Raw genomic sequence first — 18454 nt, 5'->3', positions numbered from 1 at the left:
CCAACCCCTGGCAAACCACAAGGTACTCTCCCGAGCGAACCGGACCTGATGCATCCGCAGATTAATAATTGGTGGAATGCCTCATCTACTCGTTGTTGTCCATGAAGGTGATGTTGAAAACATTTGATTGAGATAAAGTAACTATCTGATGTGCACATGTCAAGATATTAGTCATCATGTGGAGCAAGCTGTGTTGCTGACCTGCACCGACCATAAAGAAGATCACCTCATGTAAAAGGAAAGTTTAGAAAGTGTGTGTGTGTGTGCGTGCGTGCGTGCGTGTGTGTGTGTGTGTGTCTCGAATTGATCTCAGCACAAGGCGGCGAGTCCCTCCAAAACATCTCTGCGATTTGTGGAGGCGTGTAGTCCGTTTACACGCGCTTCCATGTACTGCAAAATTGTACAGAGCGAGAGTTACAGAAATGGGCAGCGCCACCCGCACAGTGGAACTTAATTGTTTTGAAAAAGAAACTAGACTCAGAGCATGATTTCTTGAACTATACCGAATGGAACAGACAGTGTAGTAGATGTATTAGACCAAACCAATAGTTGACTGATGACATGCGTACACTTTAGCATATTCACTGTTATATGTGTTTTAAAAGATAAGGAAATGGGGTCTTAGGGCGCATATATTTTTAAGATGTATAGATTGCTACTGGGACATTGCACGCTTTTAAAAAGGCTGTTTTCATAATGTCATGTTACATTGAGTATGGGCAATTTGACCACTGGGTATGTCATTTCAGCCATACACACTCTGCAGGTGCTGGGATTTATGTTCATTCAGTTAAATTAATAAAGGCACATTTTGAACAAATAAATATATTTTTAGATTTACTGGTAGCACTAGGAATACCAGTAACAAGAGTACAAAAGTAAATTACAAAACTGCAAAATAAAGGGTGTCCTCTTAGCAGCATCCCTACAGTGACTTCTAAAAGCAGCAATGCTACAACGGGTCTAGGGCATGGTTGGGCGCTCTGCTTTCTTTCTCCCTTTCACTCTCATCACATCTGTCAGTTTCATCGAGTAGCCGGGTCATTTCCATTTGTTTTAAAGAGGTTTCAGACTGCGGCAGCTTGAGGGCAATCACTAGTTAATTTAAGTCCCTTTACAGCATCGGTACTCTTCCTGGGGTGGATGTGCCTCGAGGACTGGGCTTGCAGGCGGTCTACAAGCCCAGTTCATTCATCCAGAGATAAAAACACTATAAAGGGTAGGTGACCTGGTGGGATTCTGCAGCAAGCCTCCTGATATTCCTCGACACCTCTCTCACAGCACTCATGTGTAAATTAGTTGCAACTATTAATGTGGTTCAGCAGCTGTCTTGTGTCTTGTGTTATTTCTGCAAAACGATGACTTAAGCATGACACAAGAGGTGTTCCTGTGCATGGATGAGCGTAAGTATAGGTGTCTCATAAAGTGTTGATTTGTGTTTTGATTTTAAGGGATTCCTTTCTTCTGCATCAATGAGTAGAGTTGGGGCATACAGCACTGGGTGTTGGCGTAGCAGAAGTGTCTTTTCTTAGTGACGGGTACGGCATGTAAGAGAAGTTGCCCCTGGTGTAAGTTCCTCTTAGTTGAAGTACTTCCCTTAGGGAATTCTCTTTTTCCAGTACGTTACTCCATACCTAGTCAAAAATATTCAAGTGGTGCAACTTACTTTGAAATTTGGCATACTAAGTAAATCTGGCCCATACCGCCCACTCTCTTCTGTGGTTCAAATAATTCACTATGTGTACACTGTTTAAATGGTTTCTAAGTAATCACTTATCTTTTTTGGACATCTATGTATCCTAAAGTGCAACCTTCCTCCAAAAACATATTTGTTTGGCCTCAACCCAATAGGCATTCCTAACTCAATATCCCTTCGTAACTATTTAAAATGTTGTATAAATCATTGACAGACCTGCCCAAGTATTCCCCGAATACTTCCCTTCATTTCTTTTTGGCAGACTCAGCAGCAGCCAACTGCTCCCTTCCCTTGGGCTCATAGAAGAAGAAAAACCAGGTACATCCAGTGGATGAACTGTCACTCATGACAACGCTTTCACAGTTGGCATCGCCCACATAGTAGATTCCCAAATGAGGCTCAGCCAGGGACACAAATGAATCTTAGGGCCAGGATGACTACTTTCACAACACAAGTTTGCAAGGATAAAATATAATAATATATATTTCATGTATAGCACTACACACCCTTGGGTCTCAGAGTGCCGAAATATCAGATGAAATTATTATCCCACATAGTGGTACTCAATTTATCGACCTCGGAAGGATGAAAGGCTGAGTTGATCTTGCTGGGCATCGAACCTGCCGCAGCAAGCTGCACACAGATAGCGCAGCGAGTAGACCACTCACCCTTGATATGTGGGCACTCAGCACTATGTCTTCAGGCACACAGGGCTGCAGCAACAACCAAATACCTCAATGTGGCAGGGCCACCATGGATGTGCATCGAAGCCTGTTCCAACCGCAGCATGGCTTAAGCAGATTGAGCTCCACCAAGTATCAGCCCAGAAATCACCTCATCCCAGCCGCAAGAAGAAACAGGCGTGGTCATGTTCCAGCAACTGAAGTCTGCTACCTAATTCCAACTGAAAGTATAAGAGAGTGGGCAAGTAGAAACTCATGGCTATATTTGATCATGTTGTGTGTCTTTAGGAAATCCTGGCTCAGAGGCATTGAGATGGAGGGCAAGAGAGATTGCAAGCAGAAGCATGTGGGCAGGTCACCTAGGAGCAGCTGGATCAGATCTTGCGCATTTCAGAAAAAGGAGGAAAAAGAAAGAGGCACTAGAGTAGAACAGATACAGCTTCATCTGCCACAATAGAAGAGATGCAGCTTCTTCTTCGACATCGCGTTCTTCCTCTACCGACCAACAGAAGAAATTAAGGAAATATATGTGATGGGGGACGTACATTTCCAAAGATGTGGTGCTGGAAATTACTCACCTTTGTGAACATTTAGATTTCCCCTCTCCAGCAACTCCATCATCCTGCTTCCACAACCACTACCATTGAAGGAAGCTGTAAGAGTATTTAGCATTATTTTTATGCAGCACCACTGCATGGGTTTGGTGCATTGCTATAATGTGGTACAGCAAGGCATGTGTTGCCAGTGTGACATGGACATGTAAATGAAAACAGGCTATTCAGTCAAAAACGATTTCTACATCTAAAATGCAAATCATTTTTTTCACAGTTGAAAGCATATTTTTATTTTCTCCACCTGAAATTCCTCTGTTGCAGGAGACATCTTTGAGGATTAATGAACCAACCTCATTAACAATACTAACGATTCTAACTCATTAATAATATAATGTGTTCTCCCGTGCAAAATGAGATGGAAAATGACAGGCTCTGAAAGTCATTTTAAACGCGCATCCAGATTTTTTTTTCTTTGCTTCTATCTGTGCTCTGTCCACAGTATTTGCAGGAAGCAAAGACTCGAATAAGCAGGAAATCAGTTTGGTTACAGTTGCAACTGTATAAGCCAAGCCATTGTTCAAGAGAAGGAGGGTAGGACATGATAGAATTTCATTGGTTGAACTCGTTTGGCAGGCTGTAACAGAGCTTTGCTAATGAATCTCGGGGAAGAAGAGGGGAGAAGACATTTTACACAGCTGGGAGAAAGACCTGGCTGGTGGCTGGGATTTTCCTGATTGAAACCGCAGATCCCAGTGCACTGCTGCAGAGACTGGGAATTCCAGTCAATAAGCCCCGGTTTGAGTGACGGCAGATGCTCGTCCTTGCTGGGGTGATTTAAGCAGAAATCATTGAACCATTTCCAGAAGGCGACCAGCCGATGAATTTCACATGCTGTACAGGCCTGGTAATTATATTACAGAGTGTGGGGACAGTGTGTATGTGTGCAAAACTATTCAGTCAGCGTGGAAGAGGGAACTCCAGTGTTTTATCAACATGTTTAATGTTGCGAATTGAATATTTTCTCGCCCCTCTCTTCTCATTTTGTTACAGATAAGGTTGTTAATGTGCAATTTCCATTTATTTCTGTAAAAAGAGTAAGATCGTGTTGAAATGCAATTTTTTATAATACACAAAAAATATCTGAAAGCAGACGGATAGTGTGTTTTATTTTTCTCTTTTATTTGTGCATCTACCATTACAGTACTGATAATATGGGGAGATGTTTAGACAGTGCAATTGTCATTTTTAAGCTAGCTAAAAATAAGACTTAGCGGTAGATGTGTGCATGATTCCATTCAGTATATAAGTGTATGTTTTCTGAACGGAACATAATAATAAAATAATGAAATAGACTGCTGCTGGAGGTACATGAGTCAGCAGAAAGAGAGGCCCTGGACATAGTTCACCGATGTAGATAAGTTGGTGATGAATACCACATATTAGCTCGCTGCCGTAGATAAGTCAGTGAGGACAGCCCATGGTGGCACTCCAATTGAAAATGGGGTGTTCCTGAAATGTAAGCCTGAGGCCTCTCTAGTGATCAAACGAACAAACTAAGCTAAAATAAGGGGTTCTGGATATTGGGGCCACATATAAAACAAAGGAATTATGCTCACCAGAAATACCACAAATAACGCATACCAACATAATGTATACCACTAAATGTATCTGTGTGCTGAAATAATGTATGTATACTGTAATACTATATACCAAATCTAATCTGAATGCAAAGAGTGATTATTACTGAATTATTTTCATTTTGGCGGTAAGAAAATACTGCTAGGCCCCAAATCTATACAAAATACCCTACATATTTATGGTGCGTTCCAGGCCGGGAAAGTGATCATAGAGCACCTACTGGGCGTGGCAAGTGTGGCTCACACTGCCATCAGTACATTAAAGGGAACCCATTTCATAATAACAGTGTGTCACCAAAAACGAATTTCAGAATGTCACAAAGGGAAACCACATTCTCAGACCTAGTGCAATATTTAGAGGCAAAGTTGTTTGCACATGGGACGTGGTCATCATACAATACCTCAGAATGGCATGACCGCATTCAGGGTGAGCTGCAGAAAGAAAAACTAGACAATATTTTTGCAGAAGGCAGCATAATTCAGGTCTGCCTTACAAGGTTATTGAATGCAGCCGACAAAAGTGCAGAGAAAGACGGTTTAATACGGCTATGCGCCAAAATATGGTTTATTTTGAATAGGTCCCTGCGAATGCACGAAAATGATACCCAGCTAATTAACAGGTTAAAGACTGACTTAGATGGGGCAAGTAAAAAAGAGGAGATTTTAAGAACAGAGTTAGAAGGATGTCAGAAAGACATGCAATTAAAATGCAGAGATTTTGATATTCAGTTGTCCAAAAGCAAGAAACAGTTTGAAGACAGTGAGCAAGTATTGGTACACTTAAAAGCCTTAGTGGATCACATTAGACAGGATAAAGATGAGATTGTTTCAGAAATGCAGATTTTACAAAAAGAAAATTTTGAAAAAGAAAGTGATCTCCAAGGTGCAGAGCAAGAAATGGTTAAAATGATTCAAGAAAGAGACAAGAGAAACAAAGAATTCAATGAATGCCAAATGCAAATGTGCGACATGCAGGAGGTAATAAATAAAATGAGAGATGAAAACAACTATCTGCAAAATGAAGCACAGAGGCTCCTTAAAAAGTGCAAAGACTTAGAACAGCAAATGTGCATTCCCAGGTCCCAGGAGAGGCAGCAGGGTACTACATTCAAAGGAGTGGAGGTGAATTCTAGCTCTGCCCAAAGAGCTAGTGCTCCAGTGACTGGGCCGGTGACTGAACTTGGTTGCAGTGCCCTTGGGGGATTTGATACTCCCATTGCGGGCAGCCACCAATCCCATACACCTGGAACCAGGATTGAGTCACCAAGTAGTGCAATGCCATGCATTGCAACAAGTAGCCCCATAAAAATAATGAAATCTATTAAAGCTCTGATCAAACCATTTAAAAAAGGAGGGGAATGCTGCATTGAGGATCACTTAGAAGCGGTTCATGACATTTTTAAAGCACTCCGGATACCTAAGGAACAGTACAGACAATATTTTCATTTAACTTTAGATGCTCAGACGGCCAGCATCATAAGGGGATTAAATGAACAGCAGAATATGACATGGGTGGAGTTTGAAAAAGAAATTAGGCGTCATTCTCCTTTCCAGTCATTACAGGAGGCAAAGAAAGTTGCTTACACACTTACTGCTGGGCCTAATACATCCCATCGCCAGTTTTTACAAGACTTAAAAAGAGCATTTTCTCGCTTTGATGTATCTTTTGACCCCAATTCTAATGAATTTAAAACCGCCTACTTCTATGGGCTACAGAAAGACATCATATCCCAATTGGTTCGTGAATTTGATCGTGACAAGTCCCTTGAGTGGATTGTGCATCAAAGCACAAAACTATATGAGGTACTCTATTGTCAGGGTAGAGAAAGTGATAAAATGAAAGATACTAGACCTAAATCTAAAGAACCCTCAGCAACAGTGATCGAAATCAGTTCAGCCAAGATGTCCCTTGAGTCTGCTCAAAGTCCAGGTAAAAATAATTTGGCACCTGAACAAAGGGTTAATCAACAAAGGTCATCACACTATGCACCAATGTTTCAATCACATGATCCTAGTAATAGGGAGAGCTACATCAGTCCTAGGTATTTAGGAGATAGGCCCCGGGCAGGCTATTGGCCTGATATGTCAGGTATGAACTATAATCAGAGACAAAATCAAGATCAAATAAATGATGGTCCCTACCAGACATTGGGGACACAGAGCAAATTTGTTCCCAACACCATGATATATGGTAATTAAGATAGACCCCGATATGTGGATCGATTTGCTGATAATGGGAATCAACATAGGGGCCAGTACCCACAACATGAAAGACAGGACATGAGACAGAACATGAATTATACTCCACGTCAGTACAATGATTCCCCACCAGGGGACTACAACCAAAGGATGGGTGCACCCCGCTCCCCTCCACAAATGAATCAAGAGTTCAGAAACTATCCCAATAGAAATCACTCACCTAAGAGATATCAGAATAGATCCAATCAGGGAGATAGCAACCAATATCGATCTAGGCCACAGAGGGAGGGTTCTAGAGTGATGGAAAGGTTCCAGTGCCTAGAGGCCCAAGTGAAAATGTTAGCTGAACAAATAGGGAAGCTTTGTACAGCACAAAAACAGTCATCAAAGGAGGGGGCTGATGGCCATAGCAATGACCGGGGCTTCTTCTGAAAAATGACTAAGTGCTCATGATACCTACAGCGCCGAAAAGACAGATTGCTCTGATGTAATTTTGTATAATGACTCTGAGATGTCTAATGATTTAAAAGTGAAAATGACAGTAAATGAACATGTAACAGAAAGTGCAAATACTTCTAAAAGAGAGGTACGGTTTAACCTAGAGCTTAATCAAACATTGGAGATTTGTACAAATGAAATAAGAAAACCTGAAACTCCAAGAGAACAAAGAGACAGATTTAAGAAAAATGACTCATGCATGGGGAATACCAGTAAACAGGGAGAACGTGGGGATGCTATGATTTCTTCCTGGGCAGTCAAAACAATGACCAAAAACAGGCAGAAAAAGGAAATACTCCAAAGGAGGGTACATGCCAATCACCTGAAGAATTCTTTGAGCCACATATTTTTGAAGAGGCTGAAAGGGCTGGTACCACACTAAATGATCACAAATGCACAGAATTAAACAATGACAGATTGCTGAATGATGTTGTTACACATGTTCATTTGGAGGGTTGTAATGTGGCCTCTGATGATACCTGGATGGATAGGCGAACAGTGGCCACACTCCAAAAAACCTCTGAACATGGAGAAATGAATAAAGTCTCTCACGCAGAAATGGGTAAAAAGGAGGGAAAAATGTCTTTCCATTTACCAATGTGCTTAGCCAAAAGTGAAAAAGGCCTGAGAAAGGTGAGTCCTGAAATCAGTAAGAATTCACACTTCTTATGTGTATTAGAGGAAGTTGAGGACAGGTATTATGCTCCCATCACTGTAGAAGAAAAATGCCAAACATTTGTAATGATTGACACTGGCGCACAGGCCACAATTATGTCCAAGGAGCTGGTAAAGAGTATCAATGAAGGGAGATCCCCACAGAATCAGATCACAGTGAAGGAAAATCAAGGTCCAGTGCATAACTTTAATGGGGAGGAGGTGCCCATCATAGGTGTAACTGAGGTTGACATAAAAATAGGAAAGCACCTAATGAAACAAGAGGTATTGATCACATCTATTTGTGAAATTCCATTTCTGATGGGGACAGATTGCCTGAAAAGATTGTCTCCTCTCATAGATGGGGTGAATGGAGTGCTGTGGTCCTTTACCAAAAAACCATTGAGACCTAAGAAACTAAAATCACAAAACAGCAACATAAATGAATGTCACACTGTTGCCAAAACAAATGATGCTGTGGAGGTATATCTCCAGAATAGTTACATACCTAGTGTCACTGTTATATTAATGTGTCAGCGACAATGAAAAACTACCTGTACAAATATACTTGGACCCAAGGAAAAATTGGCAGACCGCCATAGATGAGCACACATTACGTTTTTATTTAAAAGAAAAGATATGCAAACAAAATATTACTCCTAAAGCAGATTCAGAAAAACACATTACCACTCTTGCTGAAATACACATGGAAGATGAGCAACCATGGGTTCATGTTGGTTATAAATGACTGTTTTAAAACAATAAAAGCCACTTTAGCGCTTGAACAGGAGAGTAGCTTCATTAATGAGAAACTGTTGCAAAAAATAATGGAGAGGGAGGAAATCCCGAAATTTAGGATTAAAAACCAATATGTTTCTGGGTTGGACAGTCCAGACTTTGAAAACCGAATTGCAGGCAGGTGCATGCTTAAAATTAGCATTGGGCAGAAAACAATTTACCATAATGTATGGATAGTGAGTGGAGCACAAAATGATTTTTACATGGGCAATGACATCATGCACAGAATGTGTATGGTGTTAGATTTCCTTAATCAAAAAATATGGTCACGCCTAGGTGGGCCGGCACCTGAATTTGAAGACAAAAGAAGGGCTTATCATTGTGCACAACTGGTTCCTTATGCAATCGAACTACACATGAGGAAAGATACTATTATTCCTGCATTTACAAAACAGTTTGCAATAACACTTAAATGCAAAAATGGACAGCAGATGAAAGACTCAGATGCATTTGTGTGCCTGAATGAATCCATAAAACAGCAAGGCCTGGATTATGAATACATTCCATTGGTAGATATTGGTGAAGGGCCTGTAAGAATTGTGGTAAATAATAAGGGTTGTCAAGATATTCACTTAGAGGAAAACTCCCCATTAGGAATGGCCATACAAAAATCACATTATACTGCAGATCTAAATAACATGGTGATTGGAAATATACCTGAAAAGTATTTAGATGCCAAGGGTGAGTTGCCAGAATACCTGGACTCTCAGCCCAAAGGAATATTTAAAATTCATTCTGTGTACCCTTATGAATCAGGTGAGACAGTGTGCTGTTATCAAGAGAGTTGTATAACATTTGATTTAAGTGAAAATGAAATGGAAAATCAGCCCATTGAAATGGAAGCTAACATGACAAAACATTTAAAAGTGGCAGCTTTACAAAGAGACACAGCCATACAGCTGGAGGAAAGCGCTGAGATTCCACTACCAGAACATTTTCCGGAATTTTCCAAAATGGTAGAAGAGCAGATCTCCTTAGCAGATGCTTGTGACAACGATGAGGATAGAAACGAATTGAGGAAGATATTTATGGAATTTAAGATGTATTTGCAAAAGATGCCTATGACTGCGGGTTAACTAATTTACATGTGGCCACACTTCAGGAAGGGTGTAGCAGAAGTCCAGTATTTGTACGCCAGTAAAGACTACCGCTGGCATGTTTAGAATCATTGGCAGAGATTATTAAAAATTTAGAATCGCAAGGAATCATCAGGCCTATCCATAGCACATCCAACACACCCATTTTAGGTGTGTTAAAGCCAAATGGTCAATGGCGGCTTTGTGCAGATTTGAGGGAGTTAAATAAAAGAGTACCAGTGTCCACATGGCCACTGCCATTCATTGATCAGGGCCTAACTCAGGTACATGGTTCAAAAGTGTTTACCACATTAGATCTCACCTCTGGATATTGGTGCGTGCCATTGGCAGAGGAGATACAGAATGTATTTTCCTTTACATTTGACAGGACTCAATACGCATGGGTTAGAACTCCGTTCGGGTACGTTAATAGTGGGAGTGAATTTGGAATATTTTTGAGGAAGGCCATGCCTGATGCAGCGGAAAGAGGAACCATAGTTTATGTGGAAGATGTCCTGATAAAAAATGAAAGCTTAAAAAACCGTTTTGATGAAATAAGGAATGTGCTTGGCCAATTGCAGAAAGCAGGCGCCAAAGTGTCTTTACAAAAAGCACAATGGTGCAAGAAAAAGGTGAATTTTCTAGGCCATGAAGTAACTGAACATGGACTAAATCCACAAAAGAAGAAAATAGAGGCCATACAAAAACTAAAAGACCCTAAAAATGTGAAAGGGCCGAAAAGTTTATTAGGAATGACAGGCTATAACAGAAAGTTCATTGAAAATTATGCTGAAATCACTCAACTATTGACTAAACTGCTAAAATTAAATACGCCCTGGAAATGGGAGAAAGAGGCAGTAGCCAAATTAAAGGAATGTCTGTAAAGGCACCATGTTTAGCATACCCCATAAAGGATAGGGATTTCTTTATAGAAATAGGTTTCTCTGAACATTGTATGTCAGCAGTGTTATCCCAAAAACATGATGTGAATCACAAAACCATTGCCTATGCAAGTAAAGCATTTTCCCAAGTTGAAATGAAATTCAATGAATGTGAAAAGGCCCTATTAACCACTGTGTGGGCGCTACAACATTTCCGCCCCATTGTTCAGGGAGAAAAGGTGATTATTGAAACAAATCATCAACCTTTGCAATTCTTAGAGAGTAAAAGAATTAGGTCAGGTAATCTAGCGCAGTCCAGAATCACTTCATGGACGCTAGCATTACAAGATTTTCCTGTAGAAGTGAGATATGGCCAAAATAAAAAGAGCCCAATTGCTCAAAGTTTAGCAGATTTACACGACTGTGCAGCTGAACAAGCATCAAACGAAATGGAAATAGAACCTAATTTTCAGGAGTTTGAACAATCACCACACAAAGCTTTTGATGAAAAAACATGCAAGGACTTGCCAACTGGATATGTCGATGGTTGTGCTTTTCACATTGAAAATGACAGTAATAAACAATTGGTGTCAGGAATAGGAAATGTCTGGTTGAAATGTGAAGGTATCCCCAGCATAGGGATGAGAATTGGAGCTCGGAGCAGTTAAGTAGCAGAATTGGCAGCCATTTTTAAAGCAATTGCTACTGCAATTGATAATAAATTCAGTGAAATTGTCCTGGTGACTGATTCTGACTATGCACGAAACAGCTTTGTGGAATATCTACCTGGCTGGAAAGCGAGAGGCATGATTACATACAACAAAAAGCCGCTTAAGCATGGGAAAATGATACAAGCCATAGACAAATTAGTGTCAGAAAATAATTTGACAATATACTGGAGAAAAATGTGTGGGCATATAAAAACTCCAGGAGAGGATAAAGAGGGGAATAATAATGGCTAGAATTGGGGCTGTGATGGGAGAATTGCTACCAATTGAACATTTACTGGGTGAAATACAAATTGATGCAGTAACATGTTCTAAAACACCAAAGGAGACAGAACAATCAGTGGTACAATGGAGTTACAACACTCCAGACCAAGATCTGATTGAGGCACAAAAGAATGATCAAATTTTGGGAATCTATTATAACCATTTGATAGATCCTGGACAAAACCCTTTAACAGAAGATGATTGTGTGGGAAAAGAGGAATAGAGGGTGCTATTAAAGAATAAAAACGAATTAGACTACAGGATGGACTCATGGTTAGAGAGTCCATAATAGGACAGATACAATGGGTGGTACCCCTTTCATTTAGAGGGCTAATGCTACACCATGCACATGATGCCATAACTGCAGGCCACAGAGGTTCACAAAAAACATTGGAAATACTAAAAGATTATGCTTATTGGCCACATATGTCCCAAGATGTGGAATTTTATGCTAGAGGATGTCTAGTATGTGCCCAATTTAAACCTGCTTCACCAATGCACAGAGCTCCACTAATGAAAAGAGGCCTAACCCTTCCATGGTCAGATTTGCAAATAGACTATGTAGGGCCTTTAAAAAGGTCAGGCAGAGGAAACCGTTATATTTTGAGTGTGGTATGTTTGATGTCGAAGTGGATTGAATGTATTCCTGCACCAGATTGTAGTGCGCAAACAGCAGCCACATTGCTAGTGAATCATGTGTTCTCAAGGTTTGGGTTGCCACAAAGAATTGAGTCGGACAGAGGAAGTCATTTCACAAGTGCTCTAATGAGCAAGGGATGGCAAATACTGGGTGTGAAAAGGAAACTACATATTGCATATCGGGCGGCTTCTTTGGGTGTAGTTGAACGGGGTAATAGGTCTGTTGTGGACATTTTAAAGAAATTTGTAGCTGAAGCAGGTTCCAGCTGGGATTTACGTTTACCGTTGGTTTTGATGGCAATCAGATCAACTCCTGCCAAAGCAACAGGTATTATCCCACATGAGGTCTTGACAGGTAGGAAAATGGTGTTGCTGCAACACCTGCTATACAGAACACATGAGCAAAGACTTGTAAGCGCATCTACAGTTCATGAATACATTGATGAGCTGAGGAAGCATTTACTGCATGCATTTGCTTTTGTACAGAGAAATCTGGAAAGGGCTGCTGACAGTGCAAAAACATATTATGATAAAAAGTCAACAGTAAAGGAATTTTGTGTAGGGCATCAGGGGTATAAATTTCATTTTGGAAAAAGTAAACAGAACAATTCCAAATTCCTAGCAGCCTGGCAGGGGCCATTCCCAATTATAGATAAAGTCTCTCCTGTAGTTTACAAAATTTTAAAGACTGAAGGTGAAACAGCAACAGAACAGTTTGTGCATGTAAACCAAATCAAGCCATGTCATCCAAGACATGAGATAAAAAATCTGGAGCGTGTAGAAACAGATAAAGTCCCTTGAACACAAAAAGGTAAAATAAATGGGTACAGTCAGGAGGCAGTGACAGAGAAGTTAAATAAAGATGGTTGATTATAATGGCACATAAACACTGTAATATATATATAATATAAAAAAGAAGCTGAAGTTTATGGAGCCTGTGTGCAGAATGAAAATGCATTAAATATTGAATGTTGTTTTGTGTATGCTTGTTCTTTATAACCTGTGCTTAATTTCAGAAGGCGAAAGAAAAGGGGGCGAAATGTTTTACAAAGCATGTTTTATTTTTGGCAAAAGGGTGAAGTTAGTATTGTGCTATATACTTAATCTGTTTCTTTTCTATTTGATTTAGAATATTAACATATTTGTACCGGAGGTCACGGGAGACAATGGAGTCCTGGAGTCCCCTGGATGAAGATCGAATGATGCCTGCCTCCGGGTGGAGGTGAAGACAAAATAACCGGAATGCCAAAGAAAAGATGACTTCTATAGAAAAGGATCCAAGAGTACCAAGATGGAAGAACACCCGAATGAGCCAAATGATGTGACATCGCTGGTCGGGACATATCAGAGGCAGACAAGTGTCCAGGCGTATGGAGTTCCACATATTTATTATTTTAATCTGTTATGTTAATTCTTTGTTTTATTTATTTGTTTTATCTTATTGTTTCAAGTATAAAATTGAAGCACTGGACTATGGACACTTCCATTGGGAAGGAACATTTGGACCCAAAGATGAATTTTGATATTATGTTGATTGGACAGTGGTTTTTCGACTTTTTCGTTTTTGCATGTGAATATTCATTTTGTTGGATTGCTACATTTTAAAAGAAGGAAGGGAGCAAGTTGGTTTTCCTCTAATTATGGATTGGACTGCCAGATTCTCAGAAAAAAGGAGGGAATATGTAAGAGTATTTAGCATTATTTTATGCAGCACCACTGCATGGGTTTGGTGCATTGCTATAATGCGGTACAGCAAGGCATGTGTTGCCAGTGTGACATGGACATGTAAATGAAAACAGGCTATTCAGTCAAAAACGATTTCTACATCTAAAATGCAAATAATTTTTTTTCACAGTTAAAAGCATATTCTTTTTTTTTCTCCACCTGAAATTCCTCTGTTGCAGGAGACACATTTGAGGATTAATGAACTAACCTCATTAACAATACTAACGATTCTAACTCATTAATAATATAATGTGTTCTCCAGTGCAAAATGAGATGGAAAATGACAGGCTCTGAAAGTCATTTTAAACGTGCATCCAGATTTTTTTTTCTTTGCTTCTATCTGTGCTCTGTCCACAGTATTTGCAGGAAGCAAAGACTCGAATAAGCAGGATATCAGTTTGGTTACAGTTGCAACTGTATAAGCCAAGCCAATGTTCAAGAGAAGGAGGGTAGGACATGATAGAATTTCATTGGTTGAACGCGTTTGGCAGGCTGTAACAGAGCTTTGCTAATGAATCTCGGGGAAGAAGAGGGGAGAAGACATTTTACACAGCTGGGAGAAAGACCTGGCTGGTGGCTGGGATTTTCCTGATTGAAAAAGCAGATCCCAGTGCACTGCTGCAGAGACTTGGAATTCCAGTCAATAAGCCCCGGTTTGAGTGACGGCAGATGCTCGTCCTTGCTGGGGTGATTTAAGAAGAATTCATTGAACCATTTCCAGAAGGCGACCAGCCGACGAATTTCACATGGTGGACAGGCCTGGTAATTATATTACAGAGTGTGGGGACAGTGTGTATGTGTGCAAAACTATTCAGTCAGCGTGGAAGAGGGAACTCCAGTGTTTTATCAACATGTTTAATGTTGCGAATTGAATATGTTCTCGCCGCTCTCTTCTCATTTTGTTACAGATAAGGTTGTTAATGTGCAATTTCCATTTATTTCTGTAAAAAGAGTAAGATCGTGTTGAAATGCAATTTTTTATAATACACAAAAAATATCTGAAAGCAGACGGATGGTGTGTTTTATTTTTCTCTTTTATTTGTGCATCTACCATTACAGTACTGATAATATGGGGAGAGGTTTAGACAGTGCAATTGTCATTTTTAAGCCAGCTAAAAATAAGACTTAGCGGTAGCTGTGTGCATGATTCCATTCAGTATATAAGTGTATGTTTTCTGAACGGAACATAATAATAAAATAATGAAATAGACTGCTGCTGGAGGTACATGAGTCAGCAGAAAGAGAGGCCCTGGACATAGTTCACCGATATAGATAAGTTGGTGATGAATACCACATATTAGCTCGCTGCCGTAGATAAGCCAGTGAGGACAGCCCATGGTGCACTCCAATTGAAAATGTGGTGTTCCTGAAATGTAAGCCTGAGGCCTCTCTAGTGATCACACAAACAAACTAAGCAAAAATAATGGGTTCTGGATATTGGGGCCACATATAAAACAAAGGATTTATTCTCACCAGAAATACCACCAATAACACATACCAACATAATGTACACCACTAAATGTATCTGCGTGCTGAAATAATGTATGTATACTGTAGTACTATATACCAAATCTAATCTGAATGCAAAGAGTGATTATTACTGAATTATTTTCATTTTGGCGGTGAGAAAATACCGCTAGGCCCCAAATCTATACAAAATACCCTACAAAGCCCACATGTCTCTCACTGGGTGAAAACCTCCAAGATCTGATCCGGAGAGGGGGAGGAAAACTTCCATCTCCAAATTCCACCAGAAAACAGTGGTGGGTAGAGAAGATAGAGTGGGGGGGGGGAGGGGATCATTGAATGGCTCCATTCTGGCAAACTGTCCAGGTGGACCCCAGGCTGCTGGATGTGATCAGCCATATTGTGGGATAATCTGAAAGCACCAACCGAGCAGGCAATGTAGACCGCAAGGTGGAAGCCACACTAGAAAAAAAGGATAGTGTGTGTGAAGCCTGGCGATAAGCTTAGCAAATTCAGTACTGAAATATTTTGACTCTGTGCTGCAGTTATTGGATGCGACCAGCTGCTCCAGCCATATTGGACGAATAGAGAAGCATATTGAATGGGTTCTGGACTTTGCCTTCGACAACCTGTGGATAACGACTCTCGTCACCGGAGCTGCAGCCTTAGGCCAATGCAATCTATTAACAAGAAACCTGAAAGCAGAACCATAGCAGAGAACAAGCCCCACAAAACGTCCTTTCTTTGAAGAATAACCATTCGACTGACGGATAGAAGTTACTTACTGTAGCACCTGTTCTCCAGCATTGGCGTCTGTCACAGATTAACATGCGGTTTGAATATTCCCCATTGCCAGGTTGGGAATCCTCAGTAACATTGCAGTTCTTCATTTCACATCAGTGTTGTTTTGAGTAACTTACCCCTAAGCCAATAGTTAGTACCTCCAATAGATCCTACCCTGGATGCCATCTTCAGATTCACATGATATACGTGAATGTGCCAAAACTAGTCAAGGCGAGTCCATGCGGAGTAGGTGGGAGGGTCCCATGTGAATCTATGAAAGATACAACTGCTGGAGAGCAGGTGTTACAGGTAAGTAACATATTGAATGTTTCATACGTTCACATGCCGTTTGAATAGACTGTACAGCAGTACACACACAAAATGCAAAATCAGGAGGAAAGACAGGCTCACCTTAGGTGAACAGATGCCGAAGGACAGCTTGCCCAACTTTGCATTCCCTCAAGTCCCTGTCAACACAGAACCGGATGAAGACACGAACAGACTTCTACGTCACTGCCCTGCAGATGTCCACAAGGGGAACACCAGAGAGGAAGGCAGTGTTAGACGAGACATGCCTCATAGAATGTGCCTTAGGCTGACCAGGAAGCAGCCTGTTGGGCAGTTTATGACATAGAGATACAAGCCGAAAGCCTTTGGGAGATGGAGGACTTATACAGCCCATTGCCAATAGTCGTTGGACCAAACACCACACACAGTTGCAAAGAATTTTGGAATTACTTGGTAGAGGCAGAATAGTACTTCAGCACTCGCATGACATCCAGCGAGTGGAGGAAGCACGCAGCTGGAGAGGAAGGCGAGCCGAAGAACACTGACAGTATTAAAGACTCATTGAGGTGAAACAATGAGGGCTCTTTATAACATACCGGGATACCAGGAAAATATTAGAGAAAGGGGAGAAAACCTGTTCTTTTTATAAAACATGTACACTTAAACAGCTCCCAATCTCTTAAAATCTATGATGGTGGACAATATCTAGGGGTATAGGTCCAGTTTTAGGTGGCCATTGTTATTGGAATATTCAACCTAAATAAGAAGGTGTATCTCTCTACAGGGGTGGGGCCAAGCCTGATTTGCATATGGTTTTTCCCCTTCTGTAATGGCTTGGCAGGCGAAGAACGATGGTCTGGAGGGTTGCCCCGAGCAATGCCAGTGGTTAAGATTCAGTCTAAACCTTCCAGCTATCACTTCTTTGTTTTTGCTGTATCTCTCTACATATACAGGAATCAATTCTCTTTTATAAAATACAAAAAGTTAAAACACACGTTCAATTAACAGTGATCTTGAACAGACAAGACAACAATTAAGTGACTTGTGCTTGATTAAGTGACCAGTGCACCCCACCATATCAGTGACTATGTGCTGTGGGGTGTTTTTACACCACTAGTCCAGGCCCTGCAACATTCCTGTGCGCTGCTTGCATCAGGAACATCAGAATGGCCACTGGAAAGCATTATGCACACTAAAATCACCCCTAAGTGAGCAGGAAAAATCTGAAACATAGGCCGCTATCCACTTTTGTCTATGTCAGTGGTAACACAGGAGACCACTGTCAAAACCCATCATTTGGCTGCACACAGAGCAAAATGACTGGAAAAGAAACACAGAGCTGTGTGGAAATCCGTTTTTCTTGGTTGTCAAATTTGCAAAAATCATGGCTCACAAACCACCCAAAAGATCAAACCTCCTTGTTGGGTGTTGAACATCATTCTACTTCAATAATCCACATAAATATAATGTCAGCAGAAGTATATTTATCAGAACAAAATCCACTTTTAAAGATACTTGCTGGAAAGAAATATGTCAAAAATGGGTGCAATACAGTTACTCGCCTCTGTCAGATGCTGGCGATCTCTAAATCTGTCAGGTTACACTTGTGTCTCAAAAGCGAAGTGTGGCAAAAGAAGAGACCTCCATCAAATGCAATATAGGGTGCCACACATTGATTTTCATGTTGAAAAAGACTGGAATTGAAGACATGTTTGCTTATTTTAAATTTGCTACTGTAATTTTTCACAAGGAACAATGTCACAGTTGACCATAAGGTAACCTGATTCAGCTAAAACTTCAAAGAGGGGTCCCACCACTGAGAACACACCACCCTGTTCATTCCCACCAAAAGGAGAGATTATCTCATGGGGTTGCTAATGAGAA

Source organism: Ambystoma mexicanum, chromosome 4p (genome assembly GCF_040938575.1).
Source record: "Ambystoma mexicanum isolate Mex_15411 chromosome 4p, UKY_AmexF1_1, whole genome shotgun sequence".
Classification (NCBI taxonomy): domain Eukaryota; kingdom Metazoa; phylum Chordata; class Amphibia; order Caudata; family Ambystomatidae; genus Ambystoma; species Ambystoma mexicanum.
The sequence above is the reverse complement of the archived record's forward strand: the minus strand, read 5'-3'. Positions refer to the sequence as shown.